The sequence below is a fragment of the Plectropomus leopardus genome, chromosome 3 (genome assembly GCF_026936395.1).
Source record: "Plectropomus leopardus strain MGB_pleo_1.0 chromosome 3, ASM2693639v1, whole genome shotgun sequence".
Lineage (NCBI taxonomy): Eukaryota > Metazoa > Chordata > Actinopteri > Perciformes > Serranidae > Plectropomus > Plectropomus leopardus.
Genome location: NC_142178.1, coordinates 14,804,202 through 14,829,581, shown reverse-complemented (window position 1 = coordinate 14,829,581; position 25,380 = coordinate 14,804,202). Strand labels below are relative to the sequence as shown.

Genomic DNA, 25,380 nt, shown 5'->3' with positions numbered 1-25,380 from the left:
CATAAAGCTAGAGAAAAATGTCTGTGGAAAAAAGAAAGAAAAGCTAGGGGGAAAAAATGATATAATTAGATATTCAATTATGTTACAGAATTTTAACATTTTTAAGTACTTTTTTCAGCTCATTTCCTTGTGTATGTTTGTTTTTACTTTCTTTTTCTTTTCTTTTCTTTTTTAAAATAATTGTCAGCTTATTTTCTCATACTTTTCACAAATTTATTACTCGTTTTTGTGTCATTTCTTCTTTCGTTGCTCATTGCCTTCTTTCCATGTTTCTGTAAGAAATCCAACCAAATTGGGTCTCAAAGGGTTAACTTTCTATATAGTAGTTTTCATCTTTAGTGGAGTAGTCCACTATTACTACCATGAATTCAAATGGCCTGCCTATGATGCCGGTTGCATCTCTGTTACATTTCTAACAAAGTAGATGCTAAATGAGTGTTTGCTGCCCACAGAATTCTGGGACTTGTAGTATTGAAATGAGCCTGCAGCTACCAGGAAGTAATAGGCCTTTTTCATGGAGAACATTTCTGATTGTCACAACAGGCAAAACACAGGTGAAAATAATGAAATTAACGATGGCTTAATTCCATTCAGCTGCTGTGATTTCAGGTTGCTGATATTGTGCTCACAGTCACTCTCGCTGGAAAGCTTGAATATAACCGAGCCATCGTTACTGTTATTAGTGACACCTGTGCTTTTCCTGCTGTGACAAGTCAAACTGTCTGCTGTAAGACATCAACCAGGACTACAATCTTATGGATCATAACTTCACCGAACATCCACAGAATTAATTATCTTGTGAGTATTGGTTAATTCTTCCTCTCTAAATCCTGGCTCCTTGTAATGCACTCACTGTAGATGTGCTGAGATTGGTTAGATCAAACCAAAATTAACAGAAATCACTGAAAGCGAGACACAAAATATGATCAGACTGCTTTTTCAGGCTGCCTGTCTGAGCTAAATGTGCCTTCTTTCTTATTTTAAGTTTAGTTTTCTTTCTCATAAAATCAATAAAGAGCATATGACAGAAAAATTGGTGTGATCGCTCAAGATGCATATTCTGTGTGGTCAGTGAGACAAACAGTAGATAAACTAGATCTAGACACAACTGGGATGTATTTAGGTACAATATAACAGACACTGCTGCCCTGAGGCAAAAAGTCAAAGCTACACCTAGTTGTTAGGCAGCAGATTTTCAAACCAGGGAGCCCGCAGGGTTAATTAGATGAACTGGAATTCACGTCCGTGTCCTGTTTTGGCCTGTGTTGAACTCAGTTGAGTGAAACACCCATTTTCTCCCCTCCTACCCTGACCCCCAGGAATTGCAGCAATTGTTGGGAAAATAAGGTGTGTGTGTGTGTGTGTGTGTGTGTGTGTGTGTGTGTGTGTGTGTGTGTGTGTTGCATGGAGTATGTGTCACCCCTGCGCTACATACCAGGGTCACAAGGCATTCTTAAAAGAGGGTGTACATGTTTTCTGACTATGCCTTAATAGACAGACTGTATAGTTTTCTTTTCTCTCTTTTTCCATCCTGCCACACCCTACTGAAAAAAAGGGGGGGTAGACAGACGCCTTATTCCCTTACGAAAAGGGTGCATCTGCCATAAAGAGGGTCAATAAGGTACAACCAGGCTACTGGGAGCTGTGTCTTGTGGGCTGACCCTCCTCCTTTGTGTCAGACACCATCTACAATGGGACACTGATGGGAGGCTTTGATTTCTATAAGTGACACTGATTAATGGCTGAGAATGCAGGCAGATCCTTCTCCTCCTTATCACTGCAAGCCCACACTTATCTAGCTTTGAAGTATGAAGTGAAGTGTGCCTTTAAAGGCACATTTTGACTTTTTGAAAGTTGCGAAAAAAAATTCTTCAAAGTGTATAAAGAAAGTCTTGACAAGTTCAAGTAGCCACAGTCGGAGCACAACAGGTTATAAACAACACTGACACATTATCACTTTATGATGTGTTTTTTGGCAAGAGTATTAGCAAATAGCTGGCACTTTGTGCGTCTGCTGTTTGGTGCTTGGCAGGTATCTTTTAAGAGGTTGTTAAGAGCGGCGAGACTGAGCCAAACAGCAAAGTTGCAGGTCGTAAAATCAAAACATCAAGCTGAAAGATGCTAAAGCCTTTCACACAGCTGAGGGAAGCTGTAGAGACATGTTATTCAGACATAGACCCAACAGCATTTAGCATTCGCTGAGTCATGCTTCCAACTATTTAAAGAAGTCCAACATCACAAATAACAGGAAATACAACTTTTGGCTCAAATGTTATTGCCAAAGAGGAAATAATAATAAGTTTACAACTTAAGCCATCCCAATGAATAGATTTTCATTATTTGGACTCATACTGGGCCGTATTTCATTCAGGAGTTTGTTGTAACCAAAGCTTTAAGTAAAGAGGGTTTGTAATGGAAAAAAAGATAATAATAATAATGAGGAGAAAGTCTCCCCAAAAAGAAAAACTAGCTCATTCATGTCATTCATTTTGATGGATACCAACAATATAACTGGGCAGCACAGACATACTGTGTGAGTCTCATAATGCTATTCATTTCCAGCACTTGAGATGTGTGTTATGTACACACAGACACTATATCGTCCCCCTGGGAGCCACCAATCGTTTTGTCTGGCCTGGATCCCTCTTTTGTCTCCTTCCTTCTCCCTCTCTCTCCACTCCTGCCTTCTTATCCTCTCCCACCCCCTCCCCTCCTTGTCCCAAAACCTGATATTAAAAAAGGATTACCGAAAAACAACATGGGTAATTTCCTGCCGCTCTGAGAACTATCCCCCTGTTGAGAAAACTCCCAAACCTCTCTCTCCTTCCTACCTCCCCTCTCCATCTCCCTCTCTCTATCTTTCTATTGCCTGCCAGTAGAGATTTGAAGGGGCGACAACAACAACAACAGCGGGGGGATGGTGAGGTGAGGATGGTTTAGGAGGGGGGAGGCAGAAGTCTATTTCTTTCTGTCTGCCTCTCTTGCTCTCTCCATAGTCTGCCAGCAGAGATTTGGAGGGCAACAACAACAACAACAGTGGGGGGATTCTGAAGGGAGGAGGGAGGAGAGACAGAAATGCAAGTCCCCAGTGACTGTCTCTCTGCTGAGGCGAGAAAGGGGAAAAGAAAGGAGGGAGAGGTGGATGGAGGCGATGAAGGGCACAGGGGAGGAGAGGTGTAGCAGACAGAGGAGGGATGTGAGACGTGGAGAAGAGCTGCAGAGGGGAGAGTATGGATCGGGGTTAACTTTCTGCTCGGTCATATCTTCAAGCTCTCGAGGAATTCGAGCTCCTGCTTGCGATGTGAGAGGCGTCATGATGGAGTGTGGTATAGAAATAAAACAGACAAGGCAGAGGAGAGGCAGAAAAATGAGGAATGGTTAACATTTGGTTTTGAAAACTTGCACTTTTAAATGCATCATTCAAAAGATATGTGCCTCTAAAGCAAGTAACAGCTAGAGCAGTTTACCAAAATGTTTTTTTTTGACTGTTACTTTTCAAATACAAAATATCGCCTTTGACAGGCTAACACTCAAATATTAATGCATCAGAATCAATTTACCTCCTCCAGTGCATTTGCATGTTTATTATCGCAATGCTGATGCAAGAAATATTAAGGCCGTCATCACAATGACAATATACATAGGAAGAATGGCAGCTGAAGATTAAACATTGCTTCAAAAAAATAAATTACAGGAATAATTAATGTCACATTTATTGAGGATTTAATATGGATTTTTTTTTTTTTTTGTAATCACATTTGCTGGCAGAATTTGCCCAATTTCATGCTTCCCACAGGGGAAATCATCTCCATTCGCTGATGAGACAAGCAGCACTTTCACACAATAACGCAGTGTTTGATGTGGGATCATGCACAAGCCTTCAGCCCACATTTGACCGTTCCCCTACATCTGTTAACCCTTTCACACCAGAGCTGAACAGTGTGTGACCCACATTACACACAGGTGTGCCGCACAGTTATGGGTCAGCTTGGATGTTGACCCAGGCACACAAGTGTCAGTAGTGGGTCACTGCTGTGGCCTGAAAGGGGTTAAAGAGTCAGATTTCGATTATGTCCTTGTTGATCACCTTGAATTTTTTTAGCCTTAGCCAGTTTAGCCGTACAGCCCAGAGTTTAAATATCACAGGCGTGTACTGATCCTGTAGTGATGACTTTTGAGTTTTCATTTCCATTTATAGTTTATTCTTCCATCTCTACACTTTTGTAAACTGTAAGTTGCTTGTGAAAATGTCCAGCTGTATTATAGAAGTTAATTAGGGTAAAGATCTCTTTCTGATTCATGATATTTTACAACATTTGATGATTTTCGACCAAATCACTGAAAAAACCTGTAGTTAGGTTTTGGCACAAAACGATCATGTCCAATGTATTCATGTTTCAGTACTTGGTTTTGGGGGCACGCTGGGAACAAAGCACTGTCTAGGCAAATAACAACTCCTTTGGTGCCACTATCCCGGCAGAAAAGGCAGTGATGTATCTGTAAAAAAAACGCCAATTTTCAGGCTACTATCCAAGCTGAACACACAGCAATATCCCTGTTAGAAAAAAAACAAAAAACTTTTCTTGCCTCTATCCCCACTGGGAACGCAGTGATGTCTTTTTAAAAACCTACCACATTCGTGCCACCATCCCATAAGGAAACACAGCGATGTCTCTGTACAGTCTCTTTTCTTGCTACTATCCCCGCTGGAAATGAAGATCTTATTAAAAAACAATCACTTTCATTGCCACTGTCTCCACTCAAACACTCAAAATAATCCTAGTAAAACACAATCGCTTTTTGAGGCACTATTTTGGCTAGAAATATAAAACGCCCACATTTGGGGGCTAAAAAGCCGTTGGAAGCAGAGCCATGAGTCGCTGAGAACCAGCGTTGTGTGCTGTGCTTGGACAGCGGTCTGCAGCTTGGCAGGCGTCTCGCCTTGGTGTCACGCTATCCACCATTCCCTACAAGTCTTGATGTCAAAGTCAGCTCAAATACTACGTCACTTTAGAAACATTGATATGATACGAAATGTGCAAATGTAACATATACGTAATTTGTAGAAATGTACAATGCCTACATTTTCTTTTGGCAACTTCATGTAGGTTTTATATATTTTTTCTTAGACTTTTATCCTGTTTGGCATTCATAAAGTTAGGCCCAGTCACACATTTAAAAGCTACACAGTCCTCCACTACTGGTTACAAGGCAGTTCAAGTCTTCTTTGCTGTGGCTGGAGATGGAGGGAGCAAAGAGTCGAGAGGGGGAAGGAAGAGAGAGAGAGAGAGAGAGATGGAGAGAGGGAGAGGGAGAGAGAGAGAGAGAGAGGCGAGGAGTTGTTGATTCATCCTCTGTCTGTCATGTTTTCCTCTCTGTTCCTACTATTCAGGAGTCACACTGACCTCCATTCACTGGCTACTAACGAGGGCTCCACCCCTACTCACTGTAACGCTACACTCTGGGACTCCACACACACACACACACACACACACACACACACACACACACACACACACTGTACATCTGCAACACAAAACCTTTTCTTACAAACTTCTGCTCCCTCTTTCCAATTACACACAATGTTTTCATGCGCACAGCCTTGACAACAATCCGCCCTTTATCCCTCGCTCACTCTACAACACACACACATGCACACAAAGACACACTAATGCACACATACTGTATAATACATACCCAGAACTGCAAACATTCTGAGTGTGCATATGCATCAATGTTTCATATATGTGTGCATGTCCTCCTTTCGCCTCAGCAGGAACTGGTTTAAACAAGCATCACACGTGTTTGAACTCACACATACACACACACACACACACACACACACACACACACACACACACACACACACACACACACACACACACACACAAAGTCCAGAAATACACTTAAGCTTTCAGACATGTTCTCCGAAAACACACAAGCACACTTAAGGCTCAGCATTTCTCCCTCTTCCTTACATTTCACATGTGCATGTACTTACGCAGATGCCCACAGGCACACATTTATGCAGTGTGTGCCATACAACACATGCCCCCTTTGACTGGCAGACAATATATTCTACCGCCTTCTCCGTCTTTATTACGCACACACACTTAGACTTGCAAACAGAGTCCCCTCCCTCCCTTTCTTCCTCCATTAGTACACACACACACACATACAAACTACTATACGTTCTGTACAGTGTGTGGGACAGCTGCCAGAGCGCCTACATACGTCCCACTGCCCATTATAATGCGCACATTGTGGCCAAATCCCCCCTGGATCAGGAGTGGGCTGACAAGCGCCTCACTGTGCCTGAGGTCCCTCCAGATAAGCCATTGTAAGCCTTTCAGTATCACAATATAGGCTCCCCCTTCTACAAGACAGGATGTGGGTCATTGGGTCAAAGGGACTAAGTGCTGTGTATTACATAGGAATTATGAATGTGCCTCAACTGTGCTCTTCCCCTATCTACCACAGATAATCACCTGCAGATTATCCCTCATCGAATGCTGTCCTTAATCAAACTCCGCTTAGGGAAAGTAGACGATGTATGTTGACATGTTTTGGTGTAGCCTAAACATGAGCGCGATCGGATCACCGCTAATCAGCCACACTGAAACAGTTTGACCGTGTTATCCTGGCCGACCTGGGAGATCTTTCCTGAAACAAGAACAAGCTATCTAAAGGGGGTTAAATTAACAAACCAAGGCATCAGAGTACTCTGGGTCATGTGAAGGAGGGATGATTGTGGCATGAACACGAGCACACGAACAACCTGCCTCCTTCAAAGATAACAAATGTTTGAGATAAGTGGACCGATCATTTTGGGTCAATGTCTAACTTCTTCCATCCCTCCTCTTCTATCTTTCCTCTTTCACCTTTGGATGCGGTTCCTCTTTGTTGATGTTTTTGGCATGTTTTATTAACAATTTCACGATTTCCTCCCTTGATTTACTGAACTATTTGGCCTTTTTATATGAAATGATTCAACATTTTCGTATATGCTTATTTACTTTGATGCCGAGAGTTTGATATGAAGCTGGACCCCTTTTTGTGCCACTATCCCGGCAGAAAAAGCAGTGATGTATCTGTAAAAAAACATCAATTTTCATGCCACTATCCAAGCTGAAAGCACAGCAATATCTCCGTAAAAAAACAACAACAAAAAACTACTGCTTTTCTTGCCTCTATCCCCTCTGGGAAAGCAGTGATGTCTCTTTAAAAACGTACCACAGTTCTTATGTTTGTTAGCTTAGCTGATCATAAAGACAGGATGCAGGGTGAGACAGCTGGCCTGGCTCTGTTCAAAGTTAAAAATAAATTAGTCTACCAGCAGCACCTTTGAAGCTCATTTATTAACATGTTTTATCTTGTTTGTTTAATCCTAAAAAAAAAAAGAAGCCCTATCTAAATGTAAAAACGGTAATTTGTGGTTTTCTGGTTGTGCTGGAAATATTTCTGGGCCTGGGCAGTTAAGCTAAAGCAAAATTATGCAACTTTTAGCTGACTGAGTCTCATTCCCAGGTCATCAAATATCGATGCGTTTGGTTAGTGGTTGGACTGAAGCACCAACTTAAAACGCTGGTATTTGACGGGGAATGAATGTGAATGCGAATGTGGGAATGAGACCCAGCAATCAGCTAAAAGTTGCATAATGTTGCTTTAACATAACTTGCTTCTAACCTCATATTTAGTGTATGAACATGAGAGTAATAGGCCTATTAATCGTCTCATGTAACTCTCTGCACCAAAATGAATCGGTGCATTTACCATCATTTTACACACTAAATAGATCAAGTCACCTTGTGACACAACACCATTTCTTGTTGAGGTTTAGCTGTCATCTTCACTCCAAACTCGTCAAATCGTGACGCTTAGTCAGTGGTCCTCAACGTCAAACTATGACTCTGAGGTACCCCTCCTGCGTCAGTTTTGGAAATTCAGAGATGGTGTATAACTTCAGACTTGTTACATGCATTGTGTCAAAAAAAAACTTATATTGTCACAGGAAATGTATAGATGCTGTTTGTTAAATGCATACAGTCTTTTAAAAAACACTATAACACTGGTAAAAAATAAAAAACACCCTATGTTTTTAGGTTTACTCCCTTAGGTTTAGCCAACAGAAGCATGGGGTTAGTTTTAGAGAAAAAAAACACAATTTAACTTAAAATAAGTATGTTTGTTTCCATTATAATGTGATGTCACATGGCCTACATCACTACAATACTATGCTATGTGTACTAGCACACTACGTTGTCATTAAAATATCACGATTTACATTTGGTTTCACATGAGGAAAAAAACAGTAGTCTTCCAGGTGAAAGTCTGGCCTTTACTTTACCTGTCTGCCTCCCCTCATACCTGACTTATGTGGACTTTCTTGCTCTTTATTCTGCAGGAGGCTCTGAATGTCAAAAAATACTGCTGCCCCATGCATCTCATAATGCTGGTTAAGGGTGCCTCTGTGCATATGTATCTGACGATGAGGGCTACTGACACAGCATCATTATTTGACAAGTTGGCAGTGAGACTGGGTTGCATTTTTACCACAATCAGCAAATTTACAGCTGAAATTGCACAAAAAAATCATTCATAAGGAACTTCTTGAAGACAGTGGAAGTAATGAACTTTACAGAACGTTTAAATCCTTTTGTCTGGCTCTTATCTTACTTAAAAAATGAGATTAGTGTCTCCTATAACCAGATGACAAACTGAGCACAATCTGCTTTCTTTGCAAGATTAGACAAGTTCTTAAAGCGTCCTGTTTTTGTGGCCAGGTTGTGCTCTCTGTCTCGCTCCCTCCTCTGCTTTGGCATTCCTCCCACCTTCGTAACTGTGCATGTGACCTGGTGAGGAGCAAGGGTCATGGGCCAGTGGTGAGGGGGCGTTGATGTGTGTGTGTGTGTGTGGGGGTCTCTGAGCCCTTCTTGTTATAAGGAGGGCCCCCCTGTCTGCCGTCTCTTTCAGTGGGGAACTGAAATGAACTCCATGGGAGGGCACGGCTTCGTCGCAGGCGTCTGCTTGCACCACCCCACCCCAAAGCTGAGGAGGGCCAGCCATCTGCGCCCTTTGTCTAAGGAGGGGGATAGCTTCCCCGTTTCTTTTCCACACACCCCTTCACACACACACACAACTACAAGGACAGAGATTTTCTTCAAGGTGGAGGAGATCCCACCCCTCTCTGCCATCTCTTAGTTTTTCCCATCTCTCTCATAGTCAAGAAAGAAAGAAAGAAAGAAAGAAAGAACTCATATCGAGGCTCCTCTGCAGCTGTGTTTGACTCTGCCCCTCCTCTCACTCACTCAGTATGAAATATCAACTTTTCACTCTTTTCTTTCTTCTCCTCAGTCTCTCCCAACTCACTGGCACACAGTGAGAGGCTGTGTTTTCCTGGGAGTTGCCGATTGACTTGCTGAAATTGTTCACATAGCTCATTGTCTCTGCCCAGACTTTTTGAGGGAAAAAAAAGCCCAGACACCCCCACTAAAAGATAATGTTTGAATTATTCAACAGAGCAATAACTTCTCACCAGAGTCGTTTTCAACTGACACTTGATTAAGATTTGTTCATCTGAATATCAAACATGATGCAAAGGCAAAAAAAGAAATAGAAGAAAGAAACGCCTCCCTGGTGACAGCCACGTCTTAACCCGTAACTCATTTTAATGTCTGCCCGAGAAGCAGAATGGATGAAATAGTGGGAAAAAGTGACATCTGACATGTAATCAGCCATGGAAACGGTTTACTAAAGGCTCATTCCACTTTTTTAAAAAACCTCCCTGGGAGTAAAATATCACAGAGCAGGGTTCATGACCATGGGGCCAAACAATGCACATCAAATCACCATTCAGGGGCCATAAGAGTGGGAGATGAATAGAGGAGAGCTGTTTGCTTTTGATAAAGCACAGATGTTCAGTAGGGAGACATATTTAGATTGCGGAGGACCCAAAACTGGGGTGCAAGGCTTGGCTATAGGGGCTGTCTGTCTGTGTTTGTGTGCATGAGTGTTTGTGTTTATGCAGATTGACTCTCCAAAAGGAAGTGGAGCACACACGTGCACACGCGCCTCAAACATTTAAACATGTGCCCGCTTGGCACCGGCGATCTCAACATGCTTATAAAGTCCTCACTCACTCATTTGCTCACTCATTCACTCACCCACTCGCCCCCATCCAGCCCCATTGTCTGCGGAGAAGAGCTCAGTGAATGGAAGACCTAGTTTTGGCTGTAGAGGTTGGAGGACCCTCTCCACCACTCTTTCCCTTCGGCTGCTATTGTTTGGCTGGGCCTCCTCCTCGCTGGAGGCCCATCCTGGACCTACTTACCCAAAAACAGCCAACTGCTGAGGTCACCCTATTTTCACTGTGGGTCAATGGGAGAATAGACAGTATCTTAGCCTGAAAGTACATTTTATATTATTTTGCAAATGGTTATTGGCATCTACTCGAGTTGAGTTAATTTTCTTGCAGTTTCATCAAATGTGTAATGACAGTGCAGCTAGGCTCAAAAGATTTTCTATAACCTTAGTTAAATTTTATATGGTTCATGTACATGAAGCACTTAAAAATTACTTGAAAATAGGCTGTCAAATAACGTATTTCATTGCATGGTATGCCATTTTGGTGGCTAATTCTTTAGCACCTTTGGCAGTGGCTTTCACTATATGATTTGCTTGACTAAGAAAAATATTTATTTAATTATGGACTTAGCCACTAGGTGGATTTTCACTGAAAATATACAATTGCGAGATTACAGTGTTTCCATCAAGTGATGTTATGCGACTTCTCTTGCGATGTTATGCACTTTTCCTCCCGTGATAACATTACAAGAAGTATGGCAATGGATGTTCAAAACATCAGCAGGTTTATTTCTATTGCTGCTGCCGCACTAGCTGTCATTATACGCATGTTATGAATGAAAAGGCAAACCCCTAAACGTGAGAGCAACCACGTGTGAGGTATTTCTGGGAGGTGAGAGTCCACGATTCCGCAGAGGAATAGTGGATTTAAAACTTTCAAATGTTTTTTTTTTAAGATTTTTTTTTTTTAAGTTAAATGTTAAAGTTAAGTTTAAATGACAGAATGAGTGTGAAAGGGGTAGAGACAGGGGAATACATGCAGAAATGGGCCAAGGCCAGAAACCCACAGCTGCTGCGGCGAGGACCTCTGTACATGGGACGCCCGCTCTACCAACTGAGCTACTGGGCACCCCCGCTCAAATTTTAAAGAATTATGTGATGCAATAACACCTCTTGTTTGATGATGATGCAACAGGCACTGCTGCATCATGCCCAAAGGAGCCAGTTCCTACCAACAGTGAAAAGCTGTGAAGTGAAAAAAGTGTTTCCATTGCAGTTTTGTGATATATGGAATCGAATTACCTGAAATATCACCTCATGCAAGCGTAATTTTTTTTGTGATTTTCAAAACTGACATGTTTCCATAAGGCTTTTTTTTACATTCACAATATCAATTGTAGTTTGAGGGCTAATGGAAATGTGCCTACAGTGATGTCACTCATTTATTTATGGACTGCTGTTTTGAAGTCAATTTTTCTTGTTTTTTCAACCGAAAGTGACCATATTTGGAGGAGATCCATCCATCCATCCATTTTCTTCCGCTTATCTGGAGTCGGGTGGCGGGGGCAGAAGCCTTAGCAGGGAAGCCCAGACTTTCCTCTCCCCGGCCACTTAGTCCAGCTCTTCTTGGGGGATCCCGAGGCCTTCCCAGGCCAGCTGAGAGAGACCCAGCGTGTCCTGGGTCTTCCCCGGGGCCTCCTACCAGTGGGACGTGCCCTGAACACCTCACCAGGGAGGCATCCGGGAGGCACCCTAATTAGATGCCCAAGCCACCTCATCTGGCTCTTCTCAATGCGTAGGAGCAGCGGATCTACTCCGGTTGTACCCGCGATCTTGTTCTTTTGGTCACTACCCAAAGCTCGTGACCATAGGTGAGTGTAGGAACGAAGATCGACCGGTAAATCGGGAGCTTTGCCTTTCGGCTCAGCTCCCTCTTCACCATGACAGATCGGTCCAGAGTCCGCATTACTGCAGAAGCTGCACTGATCCGCCTGTCAATCTCTCGCTCCATCCTTCCCTCACTCGTGAACAAGACCCCGAGATACTTAAAGTCCCCCACTTGGGGCAGGATCTCATCCCCAATCTGGAGGGGGCACTCCACCCTTTTCCGGCTGAGAACCATGGCCTCGGATTTGGAGGTGCTGATTCTCTCTATTTGGAGGAGAGATTGGAGCTATGTAGGAGCAAGGGGTGGGTTTGATTCATAGATGATGGTGTTGCCTCGCAGACAGCCTGTCACTCAAAGCAGCCTCACTGTTAAGTTTGTATAACTTTAAGCCTCAATAAAATGTAAACGGATGAGTAACAGCATATTAACTCCCCATACAGTTGTCGTAAATGTTGAATTAGAGACACAACCAGAGAGACAAGAGACACAAACAGGTTTTTTTGTTCCAGCCTTTAAATATGTTCATTTCTGCTGTAAAGTTGGGCATTTTAACATAGGGTCATGGGGACTGACTCGCATTTGGAGTGTCCATTTTTTGGCACTGGTTTTATTTTTCAGCCCTGGGTGTTGCTGCTTGTGACCCATGAACACTAATGTCTAAGTGGCTCACAGTAGTCAGTCTATTTGTCAAGTTTAAGGTGGTTTCTACTTGGCCACTTGACTTCCCTTTTAATGAAAGGAGCTCTTACATTTCATATGTAAAACCTCTAACAGAATTATCAACCAAACAGTCTCATTGCTGATTATCAAATTCAATCCAGTGAAATAGTTGAGATATCTTTTGGTCTTTTTGAGGCAGCAGAGAGTGAGAGCAAGTGAGAGCAAGAGTTTAACACAAAATTTACACATATCACCTTGTCTATATAAGAATATTAATAATTAACTTTATTTATAGAGCCATTTTCATACAAGGGATGCAGGTCAAAGTGCCTCACAATAAAAACACAACACAAAAGCAGAAAATTGAAGTTATTATAACTTACTTGTATGCAAACAGCTACCAGTCTACAAATACTTGGAGATTATACTCCATTGCTTCTGAGCTGAATTCTGGTTACCTGATGAATCATAGTAAGATGATATTCTCTCTCTCTTTAGCTCATCTCTGGCCTCTACAAACACATATCTGGCTCCGTAGCTTGTCTGTAGATTGTCCTTCTTACATTCAGATTTTCAGGGGTTTTTTTATTGAAGAAAAAAAAACAGGATATCTCGCTGAGGACCAGGAATGGTTTATGTGTTTCTCTGTGTTTCTGCTATCCCTCTTCATGAGGGTTTATCTGAGTTGTAGATCATCAGCATAAGTTTAAAGAGAGATGCTGTTCTGCACATTGCCATGGCTCTTTTCTCAGTACAGGTTGGACATTAGTTATGGTTTAGTTTAGAGTCAGGACTATGGTAGTCTAATGGGAATTTGTGTAGGCCAGTACCATTACTTTGTCAGTAAATGGTACTCATAAGGATAGACTTTCATGGATGTGTGTGTCTGTGTGTGTATCGTGGTGACACTTGATCTTAATCTCCATGGTTACCAAGAGGATAACAAACAGCATGTAGGAGCCTCAACCCTAATTTCATTATTGAGCTTTTATCTGTGTGCAACTTCTCCGATCTTTCTCATCCTACTTGTACGTTTTCTTGGACTCTGCCAAATGTCAGATTGGAGATTGAGCACAACAAACACAGTACATACATTTCCTGAGCAACACTTGCGTGACCCAGGCACCCTGTAATACCAAATTCGTGGTATTTATTTTGCTGACAGCAACACTGAAGTATTAGACTGGTAAGGATTTAGCTGCTGCTGTCATGAGTTTAGGGAGCAGGGGTCTGTTTGGGCCAATATAGGGCTCTGTGTGTGTGTGTGTGTGTGTGTGTGTGTGTGTGTGTGTGTGTGTGTGTGCGTGCGTGCATGCGTGCGTGCGTGAGTGTTAGTGTGTATGCATCTGTGGCAATGTGGTGTGTGAATGTGTCTGGTATGTATGAGTATATGCATATGTCATTTTATCAACATTTAAGTTCAATTGAGGCCCCTCATCCCTTCACCCCTCCTCCACTCCCTTTCTACATACACGCACACTCACACACACACACACACACACATTCCACAAAAAGAGCACTAAATGGAGTGTTTAAGCTGTCAGGGTGATGAGTGCAGGGCGGGAGTTTGGCTCTAGATAATGATGTTGTAAGGAGGCCGCCGCGGTTCACACCCCCTCACTTTTAAGATGATTCATTGGCTATTACGCTGCTCTACTCCCTCTGAGCCTCATCAGAGACGCGAGTGAGCTAACAGACAAGGAAGTAAATGATAGCTAAGTGAGAGATTAGCATTGTTTGTTAGAAAATGGTTTGCTCCGAGACTCAAATAACGTGCTTCAGTTGTCTTATAAAACACAACGCTGAGAAATTTTTGCTCTGTCGGTATAAGATTAGACAAGGTGCTGCCAAGAAATACGGGCCAGCAGGACAATGAATCAGATAAGATAAACAACTTACTGACCATGGGCATTCATCATTTTATTGTATGGCTTCAGGTGAACATCCATTCATTTTAATTGGATTAGATTTACACCTAGTGACACACAGTCTGATCAAATTAGTGTTTGTGCCTCCGTTTCTGCTTCTCTGTTGTGTCCCCCATGGCACTGGACACACTGGCTTTTATAGAGATTGTACCAGTGTCTGTGCAGTTATCAAATACTCTATAAACACCCAGTTGTGCTTCAGCCTTCAGTGATTCATGGGCAACCACTAAAGGAAACAAACTTGGTCTTCAGCAGCTCATAAAGGGCTTTATCAGATGCGCAGAGTATCTAAGAGTGGGCAGGAAGTATGGACTTGCCATTCTGTGATGGTAATTCTGTTAAAGGTCCTGCACACTCACACAGGTGATATTTTATAACTGGAGTTGTATGGATATGATGTGATGTCATGTAACTCTAAGTTGTCCTACCTAAACAGGTGCAACAGGAGAATGAGGAAGATGACTGTCAATTAGAAGTGGAAACAGCTGTGTGGGTGGATTTCACAGATGTCAGCAGAAGGCAGACATCTGTGAGATCATGAACATTTCTTTGAATACGAAACCTGTTGCTGGAAAAGAGATTATAAAGGGAACACCCATGACCAAAATCATAAAGTAATAGCTTATAGTCAAGCTCACATATAAGCAAATGAGCAATGACCACTGTTAAATGATTTGATGAATTTTACTTGTTTATTTTCTATCTATATTAAATGAATAACACTTGATAACATACATCAGTTCTCTGAATCAATCAATAAAAGCAGAAAAAAAAACACTTTCATTACACATCTCAGTGGGACTTCCTCATGACTGCAGTTTAGGTGATTTACACCGCCAATAACTGATTAGAGAAGCAAAGTCTCATGGGCCTGACCACACACAGAACAAGCAGAAAGCTAAATATGTTAATGTCAGAGAAGAGCTGGTTGCAGTTTCACAGAAATGTACGAGCAAGACAAGAAACAACATGTTTGGATGGCTTGTTTGATTTGTTTAAAGGCAAATAAAGCACATCACATGCAAACTAGTTCACTTTGAAAGTAAATGCTGTGATGGCTAAATCATGTTTAACACTTGTCTAGGTTTCTTTTTATGGATTATTGCGTCTGAGGGGATTTATTAAGTGACTGCACATATGCAAAATTGATCACCTGTCACCTTTAAATTGACATATAGGCCTATTGACTGTCATATCTGATCAGCTCTTTTCTAATTGCTGGTGGATTGCTGGCAATCTTTCAAAGTGACAGTGAACATTACTGTGATGTTCATTTCAGTTTATGGAAAACGTATGAACTGTCAGCTGTTACGTATCAGCCTGTGGCGCTTGGCTGAACTCTGTAATGTTAGGTCCGTCAAAACAGGCTTTCCTCATGCATAGTTTATACATATACCTATTAGTAAACAACCCACGTAATCAGAAGACAGTTTTTTGTGTATGACCCACATAATTTGGAAGGCAGAGATGTCATGACCAATGCACTGAAAGGAGTAAAGAAGCAAGTAGTCCGACCAAGGAGGCAGGTTGGGGTGGGGGATCTCCCCCAGGAGAGTGGTGTTCAGAACTGTGTGACAACAAATGACCCTTGAATCATTTTAAGGCCCTGACACACCAAGCTTATGGTCAGTAGTTAGTCAGTGTTGAACAGTCAGGAAGCGCGTGTAGCACCTGTTTTCTATGTGGTGTGTCGTACGCTATTGGCCCTCATCGGCCCTTGACTTCGACATTTGTCTGATTGGCAGTTTAGCTCAGGGCAGAAGAAGAGAAACAGAAGTGAGAAAAGTAAACAAAGGGCTAAATTCAAGAGGCAGTTGGACTGAAACAAATTTGTCAGGTTTATTTCTGAAAAAAAATCCAACATCCAACAGGAAAATCCCACAGGCTTTTTGACCAGGGAACCAGGGTAACGCCAACTTCCAAATTGCCCTACAGAAAAATGTTATCCTTGGGGCACTATACGGAAATGTATTTCCTCTCATGCAGGTGCAGAACATACAGGCTGATGGGCTGTTGGCTCTAGTCTTTGCAGTGTGTTTTTTACATGCAAGTTTTTGGCAGGGAAACAGGCAATATGAGACTACGCAATGGTTGGTTTTTCATCACTGCTAGTTCTTTGATTTTGGTTTAGTGTTTCGTGGCTTTTAAGGTCAGTCGTCACAGCTCATTCTCATTCTGAACTGGTAAAATAGTGTCGCTCTGTCAGTGTTTTTGGTGTAAGTCCACGATACAATTAGACACCTTTTGAATGAACTTTTAAACGCCGTTGGACAGCATCAGCTGAGGGTGTAGCCAGACAGAATTGGTTGTGGTTTTGGTGTATTTTTATAAGATATTTTACAAACTGTTCTATGAGGATACGTTGGTCTAGATCATCACATTCTCAGGCTGATTATTTTGATGAAAAACATATAGAGCTCAAGTTAAAGAGGCAAATATCACAAATGAAACATTTAAAATTTAGACCCCCTTACACTTCGGATAAATGTAACCGTGCTTAAGTTCATTCTCCCGTCCTGAGGGACACCCACACCATAAACTCACATACACACACACCCGACACCCCCAGGCAGCGCACCCTCTCCTGCTGGGCTCCGTCTTATCCTAATGGGATTGCTACGGTGGAAGTCTCCCAATAATGAAAATAATGAAATCAGCAAGGACCCAAAGAAAGGTTACTGCTCGTCTTGCAGGCAGCCGCCTCAGCCAGACTGCACACCCCCCCACCCCCAAGCCTTAAAAAACAGACAGAAAACCACAGAGGGGAGAAGGAGGGGAAGGAGAGGAGGAGATTTGCAGACAGACCCTGAAGGAGGGGGGGCTGCAATAGGGAGAAGTACCTGGGAAAACAAAAAAAAAAAAAAATACAGTGAGGAGGGAAGATGGAGGTACGTAAGAGAAGGGGAGATAAGATAGAGGGGAATGTTTGTGTCTGACCCAATCAGATCCGTCGTTTGTTCCTGCATGGCCTGGTCATTTGATTGGTAAACACTATAGGAAATGCTCACAAGTGATCAACATAGCTTCTTCGAGACTCCATTTCCTGAAACGGAAATTAAGAACTGTCTATTTATGTACTCAGCCAGAAATATCACAAGTAGAAATATCACCCAAAAATAAAATTGTATTTAGCAGACTAGGAGGGGAAATAAACACAAACAAAAGGGAGAAGTGTAGGATGTGTGAGCAGAGTTCCTCTGGGACAGGAAATGGGAGCGGTGACAACAGGAAGCCAGTGTGAAAACGATTGAAGGAGGATTCCCACAGCATCTCCTCTCTTGTCTTCTTCTTCCCTCTGTTTCCTTCTAGCTTTCTTCTCCTCCTCTGGCTCTTCTTCTCACCTCCCCTTTAGGTTCTCTAAGTGTAACCAATCATCACATAGCAGTGTCTCCGGGGTCTGAGGCTACTCGACTGCAGCTACAAGAAAGATGAGAGCAAAAGTGTTGTCTTGTTGGTGTGTGTGTGTGTGTGTGTGTGTGTGTGTGTGTGTGTGTGTGTGTGTGTGTGTCTGTGTGTTTGTTTGTTTGGGACACAAGCCAATGTTTGCAGTTTGTGTGTTAGCACTGTGTTGTTTTTGAGGATAAGGTCTTGTTGGCCATGTTTAGTACTTTCATTTGAAGATGTAAGACAAAGAAATGCACTTGGCAGCATTTTAATGTACAAACTAATCACTGTGCAATCATACCCGTCAAATTATGCTTGAAGCAACATCTAAGATTTCTGTTTAACGGACATTTCACAGACAACATTCCAGAAAATCCACAAAGAAGTGGAGCTGTTCGTTATGCAAACCCTGCCATACTTACATGATTATTTACTGGCCAAATGCAACTCCAACACCATTTGCAACATAATGTCTTCATTGTCAAGAAAAAAAAAATCTGCTTCAAATTGGGGTTTTAAACTAAATACCTAACAAATAGATCTGCTGGCATTCAGTTTTTGTTAAAATAATACCATGATAAGACCAAAACCAAGACATTAATTTGATATAGCTGTACACTCATACTGTTTATCTACTATTAACTACTATTAAAAGAACATAATTTAGCCACACTTGCTGCACTGGCTGATGTGGTCTGCAGTATGATGCACAGGAGCACTGTGGTTTATTTTCAGTCACACACACACACACACACACACACACACACACCATATTGCTGCTGTAAATACTCACCAGAGCATCAAATGTGTATTAAACCACCTCTGAAAATAGTCCAAAACAAAGGTATTATTTACTCTTGAGTGAGTAACACTTAAAAACTAGGGCTGTCCCAAATACCAGTTTTGGGGCATCAAAGCTTTGTTGAGAAATATCTGGATAAATTAGAAGAAAAGGGAGCGAAAAATTACTATGTTAAGATATTATCTTGTCAGTGAGTGAGAATTTTATCATCACTACAGTGTTGGGAGTAATGAGTTTAGGTAATTCCACGACTTTTGGCTGTAACCAGAAATGTAACATATTACTGTTTTTTTTTTTTTTTAATTACACACAATTGCATTTACTGAGATTTTAATGAGCCTATTACCAGCTGTAGCAATGTTGCAAAGGCTGAATTGTTTTCACTTTGTCAGTCTGTGAGTATCAAGGCAAAATGTGGTCCTATACCACTTTTCCACCAAAATTAGTGCATGCACGTGGGTTTTTTAAACACAGATAAACCCGCTTTCCCATTGCTAGTAGCTCAGAGCTCTGTACACGGCTGTGCAACAGACTAGTATGCCTTCTGTGTGTGTGTGAGGGGTTTTCTTGTGGGGTTTTTTTGTGTGTCAAATGTGTGTGTCACATTTGACGTCACTTACAGGCCGAAGAACAGGTAAACAGTAGTAAGCAGAGTGAGTGGAGGCCTGTGAAAACTTTATGGTGGTTACTTCTCTCTCGGTGCAGACCAATTTGGATCGATGTTTGAGTGCTGCATTGGTGGAGACAGACAGTAGTTAGTGGCTGCATGTCATCACAGTCGGTTAAGGACCTAAAATTAGCGCATTCACCCATGTGTTGTGTTTCAATCAGTGCTGATCAGAGCCAGAAGCGATGAATACCTATGACTACTGAAGAGTCATTCAGCCTGGGTGTGAATGCCGTTTGTAAACTTTCCCATTGCATTAAAAAGCCAGATGTTGGGGGGGGGGGTTCTACAGTGGAAATGAGGCTGTAGAAGCACCAGCTGTAGTGGGAATGACCACAGAAGTGGTTTTGAGTGTTTTGCCAGGTGTTTGTATGTCTGTCTGTCTGTCTGTATGTGGACAGATTTTGTCAACATGATAAAGTCAAAATCATGCACAATGCAGTCACAGAACCTAAGCCAGGGGTGTAGGGGCCACTGCCCCTCCTTTGCCCCGCACAAAACTTTACAGGTGTGTAGTTGACACAATGAAGGCAGAGGGCATGAGGGCAGACTCTTGATTTAAGAGCCTGTCAAGGCTGCAATAAACAGGCCAATCAAAACATAATGTGTTTTGCCGTTCCACTACTTACTCATCATAGTGATAATGGGTACAATTATGGATAAAATCTTACAATTGTCTTGTTCCAGACTTTGCCGCAGCAAGACTCATAGAATTTGTGCATCCTATTTAAGAAAATTGAAGCAGATTTTTAAAAGTAACACAAAACTTTCTTTCAATAGAAACTAATTACTTTAATATGCAATAATGGGTAAAATAATAACTTTTGAGAGAAGTAATTAGCAACTGCATCTAATTATTAATTTTTTAGTAACTTTCATTATATACGGTTTTGTGAGGATTGGCAAACAAATGTCGTTGTCAGACTTCCTGGACTGATCGGTCCAAACAAGCAACAGGGATGAGGTCATGTCTCCTCGTCCTATTTCTCCACTGATTCCCTTTGCTCGACTCCCATTACTGCTCCTCTTCTATGCAGGTCATTAGTTCTTTGAACCTGCAGTCTCTCTCTCTCTCTCTCTCCTCTCTCTCTGTCCTGTGTATGCCCTCTCTCTCTGGTCTTCCTCTGCTCTCTAATTTGCAAAGGAGACACACTGCCCCAAGGCCCTCTCGGCTAATTTGGCAGCGTCCCACATCAGAGAGTCAGGGTTGTTGTAATGTTTTCGGGGAGTGCGGTGCCACACCTCCAGTGGAGCTGCAGAGACACAGAGACAGCAGTCTGAGGCCCCTGTGGATAAATGACAGGTTAGCACAGAAAACCTGAAGCAAATAATAGTCACACTGGTGTGTCGCTGCTCGGAGAAAGGACATGCTGGATGTGCATGCTCAGCCTTTGTGTCTCACTATCCAACTGGGTGAAAATGTACGTGACAGTGTACATGTGTGTGCTGTTTTAATGGGATCCCTTGAACTCTTAATAAGCATTTACACATCTGACTCATGTGCACTATTTTGTGTGGCTCTGCATGTTCCCCCGTGTATGTATGTGTGTCACTCCCACCCACTCTCGCCCCTCCCCTGCCTGCGAGAGTATGTAATCGTCTGCAAATGTGTTTATTTGTGTTATCATTCTTTTTTTAGCTCAGCCATTGCCTTCAAGTTCATTTCTTTGCAGATATTTAGTTTGCTTCCTTTTCTGTGTGTTCATAAATTTGTGCACGTGTGAGTGTGCTCACCCAGTTTTGCCCTTTGTTTCAGTGCTGGACGCACCCCATGTTTGTTTGTTTCTCTGATATCTGCAAATATACGTGTGTCTTTGTGTGTTTGTATGTATGTATTTGTGTAAGCGCACACTCGCAGGCTCTCTTTCCTCTTTCCAGCCGTGGCCATTGTCGCCAGATGTCAGTGCCTGGGAACAGAGGGGAACAATGGTCACTGAGAGCCAAAGGGCAATCGCCTAGGGAGGGGCGACACCAGTCTGTCGTCTAACAGGTTTATGTTTCACTCACCCTGTCATTTCATCAGCATATTTGCGAGTGACTCTGTGTTGTGGGTGTCTTCTGTCACCGTGGGACACTGAAGTGAAGTCTGGAAAAAAAAATGTGAAAATATGCACTGGGAAAAGTGTTGAGACAGGAAGAGAGAACTGAGATTGAGAGGTGCAGAAGTAGTCGCATCAGCAGCGTTGATTTGTGGAATAGGGCGGGGTGCAGTTGTATAATGTGTTGTTTTGATACTGTATCACAAGGAAGGGCTGAGAATATCCTGGAATGAAGATAATACCCAGGAAGCCTTTCCCAAGCGGCCGCACGGTTTGAGCCAAACAAAGGAACAGCCTGACTGCAATCTTGATGGAAGACAGATTAGTATCTTGGCTAGAAAGCCCTGACAAAGCAGAGAACCACACAACTCGTGGGCCCTTGGGAAAATAAGCAGACTGACAGTAGCATATAGCCCGCAGTGTCAACATAAGGTCAGTGGAAGAGACTCCCACGAAAAAAAAAAAAAAGCTTTGTCACTCTCACCCGGTCATTTTCCTCAAACGAGCATTGCCTCTGTCTGATGGACGGTGTTTTGAGCATGCATGCGATTACGCTGAGGCACCTGTGTTAGCTTGCTGTCAGTTTGCACAGTGAGTTTTGTAAATACCTGAAACACAGTGGTAGCTATTTGTTGAGTAGCTTGGGACAATACAACTGGGGATTTGCAGATTTGTGTGTGTGTAAATGTAGAGAGTCACCACGGCTTTTTCACATGTAAGCTAACAATTACAGTAATTGATCCGTGGAGGGGAAAGAGCAGTAAGCAGGACACGTATTCAGTGTTTGTGTGTCAGGGTTGACCTCCCATGGAGAACAAATACCTATTGTGACTGATGAGGGGAGGACATAAAGGCTAAGGATGAGGGTCTCTTTCAAAGGACTTGTTAACCACACCAGTGGACAGATTCCAAAACAAAAGAGACGGGTTGATTTAGGGTGGTGATACCCGGCTGCAGCTGACACTCTTATCTTCAGTCTTCGGAGATAACTTTCTAATGTATTTATAAATCTTTTAACTTGACATGCTGCTTAAAGTATTTTACATTTTAGGCATGTTGCTGTTTTTTTCCTTTATGCTTCAATTAAAGTTCACATTTTTACTCATTCACCTTTTGGGCGCAGCAGGCTGAGGTCAAAAGGTCAACTGGGTGAATGTGAGGCAGAAGGGTGCTTCTGGTGTTTTGGAAAGCTAAACAGACAGGAATACAAGGCTGTAAAAAGGTCAGCAGTATGAATGGACACTCTTCAAATCTCTACGCCCCGCTGCCAGAACAAAGGTTTCACTTTGTAGGGCCTTGCATGTTTGTTGTAGAGAGATTCGCTGATATTCTCTCAACTATCACACAATTTCTTCAAACCCCTTTTACCCTCTTTCCTCCTCTTTGTATCACTCAGTCCCCCTTTACTCCTGCTCTACCTCCCGGGGTGCACGTTGTGGACGTTGCCTAATTACCCATGAACACCACCAGCTGAAGTGGTCCTCTGAGAATGATGTAAATCTGTGACATTTCCGAAAATGTCAGTGAGTTTTCAGCTGAAGCAATAACGGGCGAGAGAGCCATTATAGCCGAGCGTTTTTATTGTGTCAATGTGTCTCCGGTCCCTACATAACCGCCTTTGGAAGATTTGAGAGTTTCATTTTGCAGCGTACTCTAATATGTCCTCAATCCACAGAGACTGAATAGATGATGTTGACTCAGGGATGATGCAAAATGGCTTAGGCAAAACAAACTCTGTAATTCCTCCCAGGTGAAATGCAATTAGATCAATGTTCACTACACCTCAAAATTGCTTTATATCCTCCTATATAAATGATGGGGTTGCATTGTCGTCATCATCATCACCTTATGATTTTTATCCTTGTCAGCTGCAACATCAGCCTTACAATCCTCATATAGTGCTCTCCATTTACACTGTACAGATGTCACTCAGTAACTTACCAGTGCTGAAAAAATAAGATGATCAACAAAAACATAATCTTCAGTAACTTCAATAAATTTATTGCCATGTAATTTATTCAGCAAAAACACTAAGAGTCTAAAGGCATGCTAGCATCTCTGTGAGGTTTTGCTGCGTTCTCTTTACTCAGCAAGTCTAAGCGGAATGATGTCACACCCAAGTTAAATGCATTTCAGTACAAGTTGGAAAGCTAAGATGTTGATTTAGCAATACCAGTTTTAGCCCTGTTCACCATTGTTACCAATACCAGTTGATAACAACACATTACACTGTATTTTGTGCACACAAACAGCATGGCAACATGTCCATAGACAAAAGTTGGACAGTTCTGTGTGTACAACCATTTCAATTAGTCACAAATGAGACAGAAGTGCTAAACATTATATCGCTACAGCTTTCACTACTGTAGGTGGACAGAGCAGCCGTCTTGGGTTTTCGTCTGACTTTCTGAGTCTGAAATGTGACTTCAAAGGGTCATTCCAGTTGAAATTTCTGACTGAGAACAATTCCGAAATTCCGACTTCCCAGTGCAATAGGAATGCACCATTAGGCACAATGGAGCTTTGAACTAAATGCCAATGTCAGCATGCTACCATACTCCCGGTCCTGCTGTGGGTAACTGCCATAATGTGACACTGTTCAGAGGCAGCTGCAGTATGGCGCTGCCCGCTCAGGGGAAAAGGACCATGCGGCTGTCCTGCTTAGATCAGGGTGTAAGTAGAGTTAAATCATTTCACAACCCCGAGGCCATGGATTACCAGACCATAAGGACAATGATAAAGCAGCATCAAATAAGAAGATGGAAAAAAACAACTAAATTACAGTTCACAGGTTAAAGGAGCTGATTGGATCACATGTCACTGGAGTTGTACCTTGCATATGAAGAGTAAATGATTGATTGATCACAATGCTATGTTTCAAAGTATCATAATTACATATTTAACATGATGTCAATGAATGATTATACATTTTAAAGCACTTTTACTAGGTCTTTTTAAAAAAATTTTAAAACTAATTTTAAGGTAATTTTCTTGTACTTTATACTAATTTCTTGAAATTTTTTGAGTCATAACTTATTTAATAGCTCATTGTCTTCTTCGTGTGTTTTTAAAGAAATCAAGGCAATTTTCTCAGGTTTCAAGGGGTTAAACCCAAAGTCATAAATTTTAGACACTTGAGAAGACCTGACCTGAATTTTGACCTGAATTTTGATGGGACCACCGAAGTGATTAGATGTCATCCTGTCATCCTATAGGGACCTTGAATATTGGTAGCAACAAACAATTGGATGGGCAAACAACACTTTTGATGGCATCATCTTAAGTTTTAGGAGTTTGTGCATATTTTTCACCATTACTTTGAAAATATATTATCAACAGATTTAAAAAGGTATTGAATTAGTTGCAGTCCTTTTTTTGCAGATAATTAAAGGGCAGTTAATGGGTAATCTTTGATGCAGCTCTTCATATCACTTCCACTGGGGAGACATTAGCATTCATTTTTCCATTTAGCTGCTTTCTACCATTAAACATACAGATGAGTGGGTGGTTGTTGTGGTTCGCCCCCCAGGCTCAGAAAAATGAGCTAGTCTTATTAGAAATGTTTGACCTCTGTCTCCCCGTCTCTCCACTGAAAGCCAGAGCTGGTTCTCCAAGGCTTTATGACTGGGATTGTCTCCTTGTTTTGACATGGGTGTTGCCCTTTAATTCCTTTAATTGGAAAGACCGCGTGAAGAGGAATGGTTTGACCTGTCAGTGTAGGGGGCGGCCAAACAATGTGTCTGTAGGACATCCATACCCCTGAGCTATAGTCCCTCTTAAGTCTTTACCTTCATACTGTGACCAGTGTTGCCTACTGGGACACATTACTGCTGACTGCATTCCTCTAGTCTCCCTCCCTGCTGCACGTGACCTAACTGGTCCATCAGTGGCGTGTGACCTGTTTGGCTTGTGTGTCATCCTTACTGAGA

At 42.2% G+C, this 25,380-nt stretch overlaps 1 protein-coding gene across 1 annotated transcript in view; it reads left to right on the top strand.

Moving 5' to 3' along the window:
• The first annotated feature begins 647 nt into the window (after positions 1-647).
• mxi1 (max interactor 1, dimerization protein) overlaps positions 648-25,380 on the top strand; it is a 62,294-nt gene continuing 37,561 nt past the window's right edge. The window contains exon 1 of the mRNA XM_042485364.2: positions 648-798. The gene's annotated coding sequence lies outside the window, so the exon portion shown is untranslated. The remainder of the gene's footprint in view (positions 799-25,380) is intronic.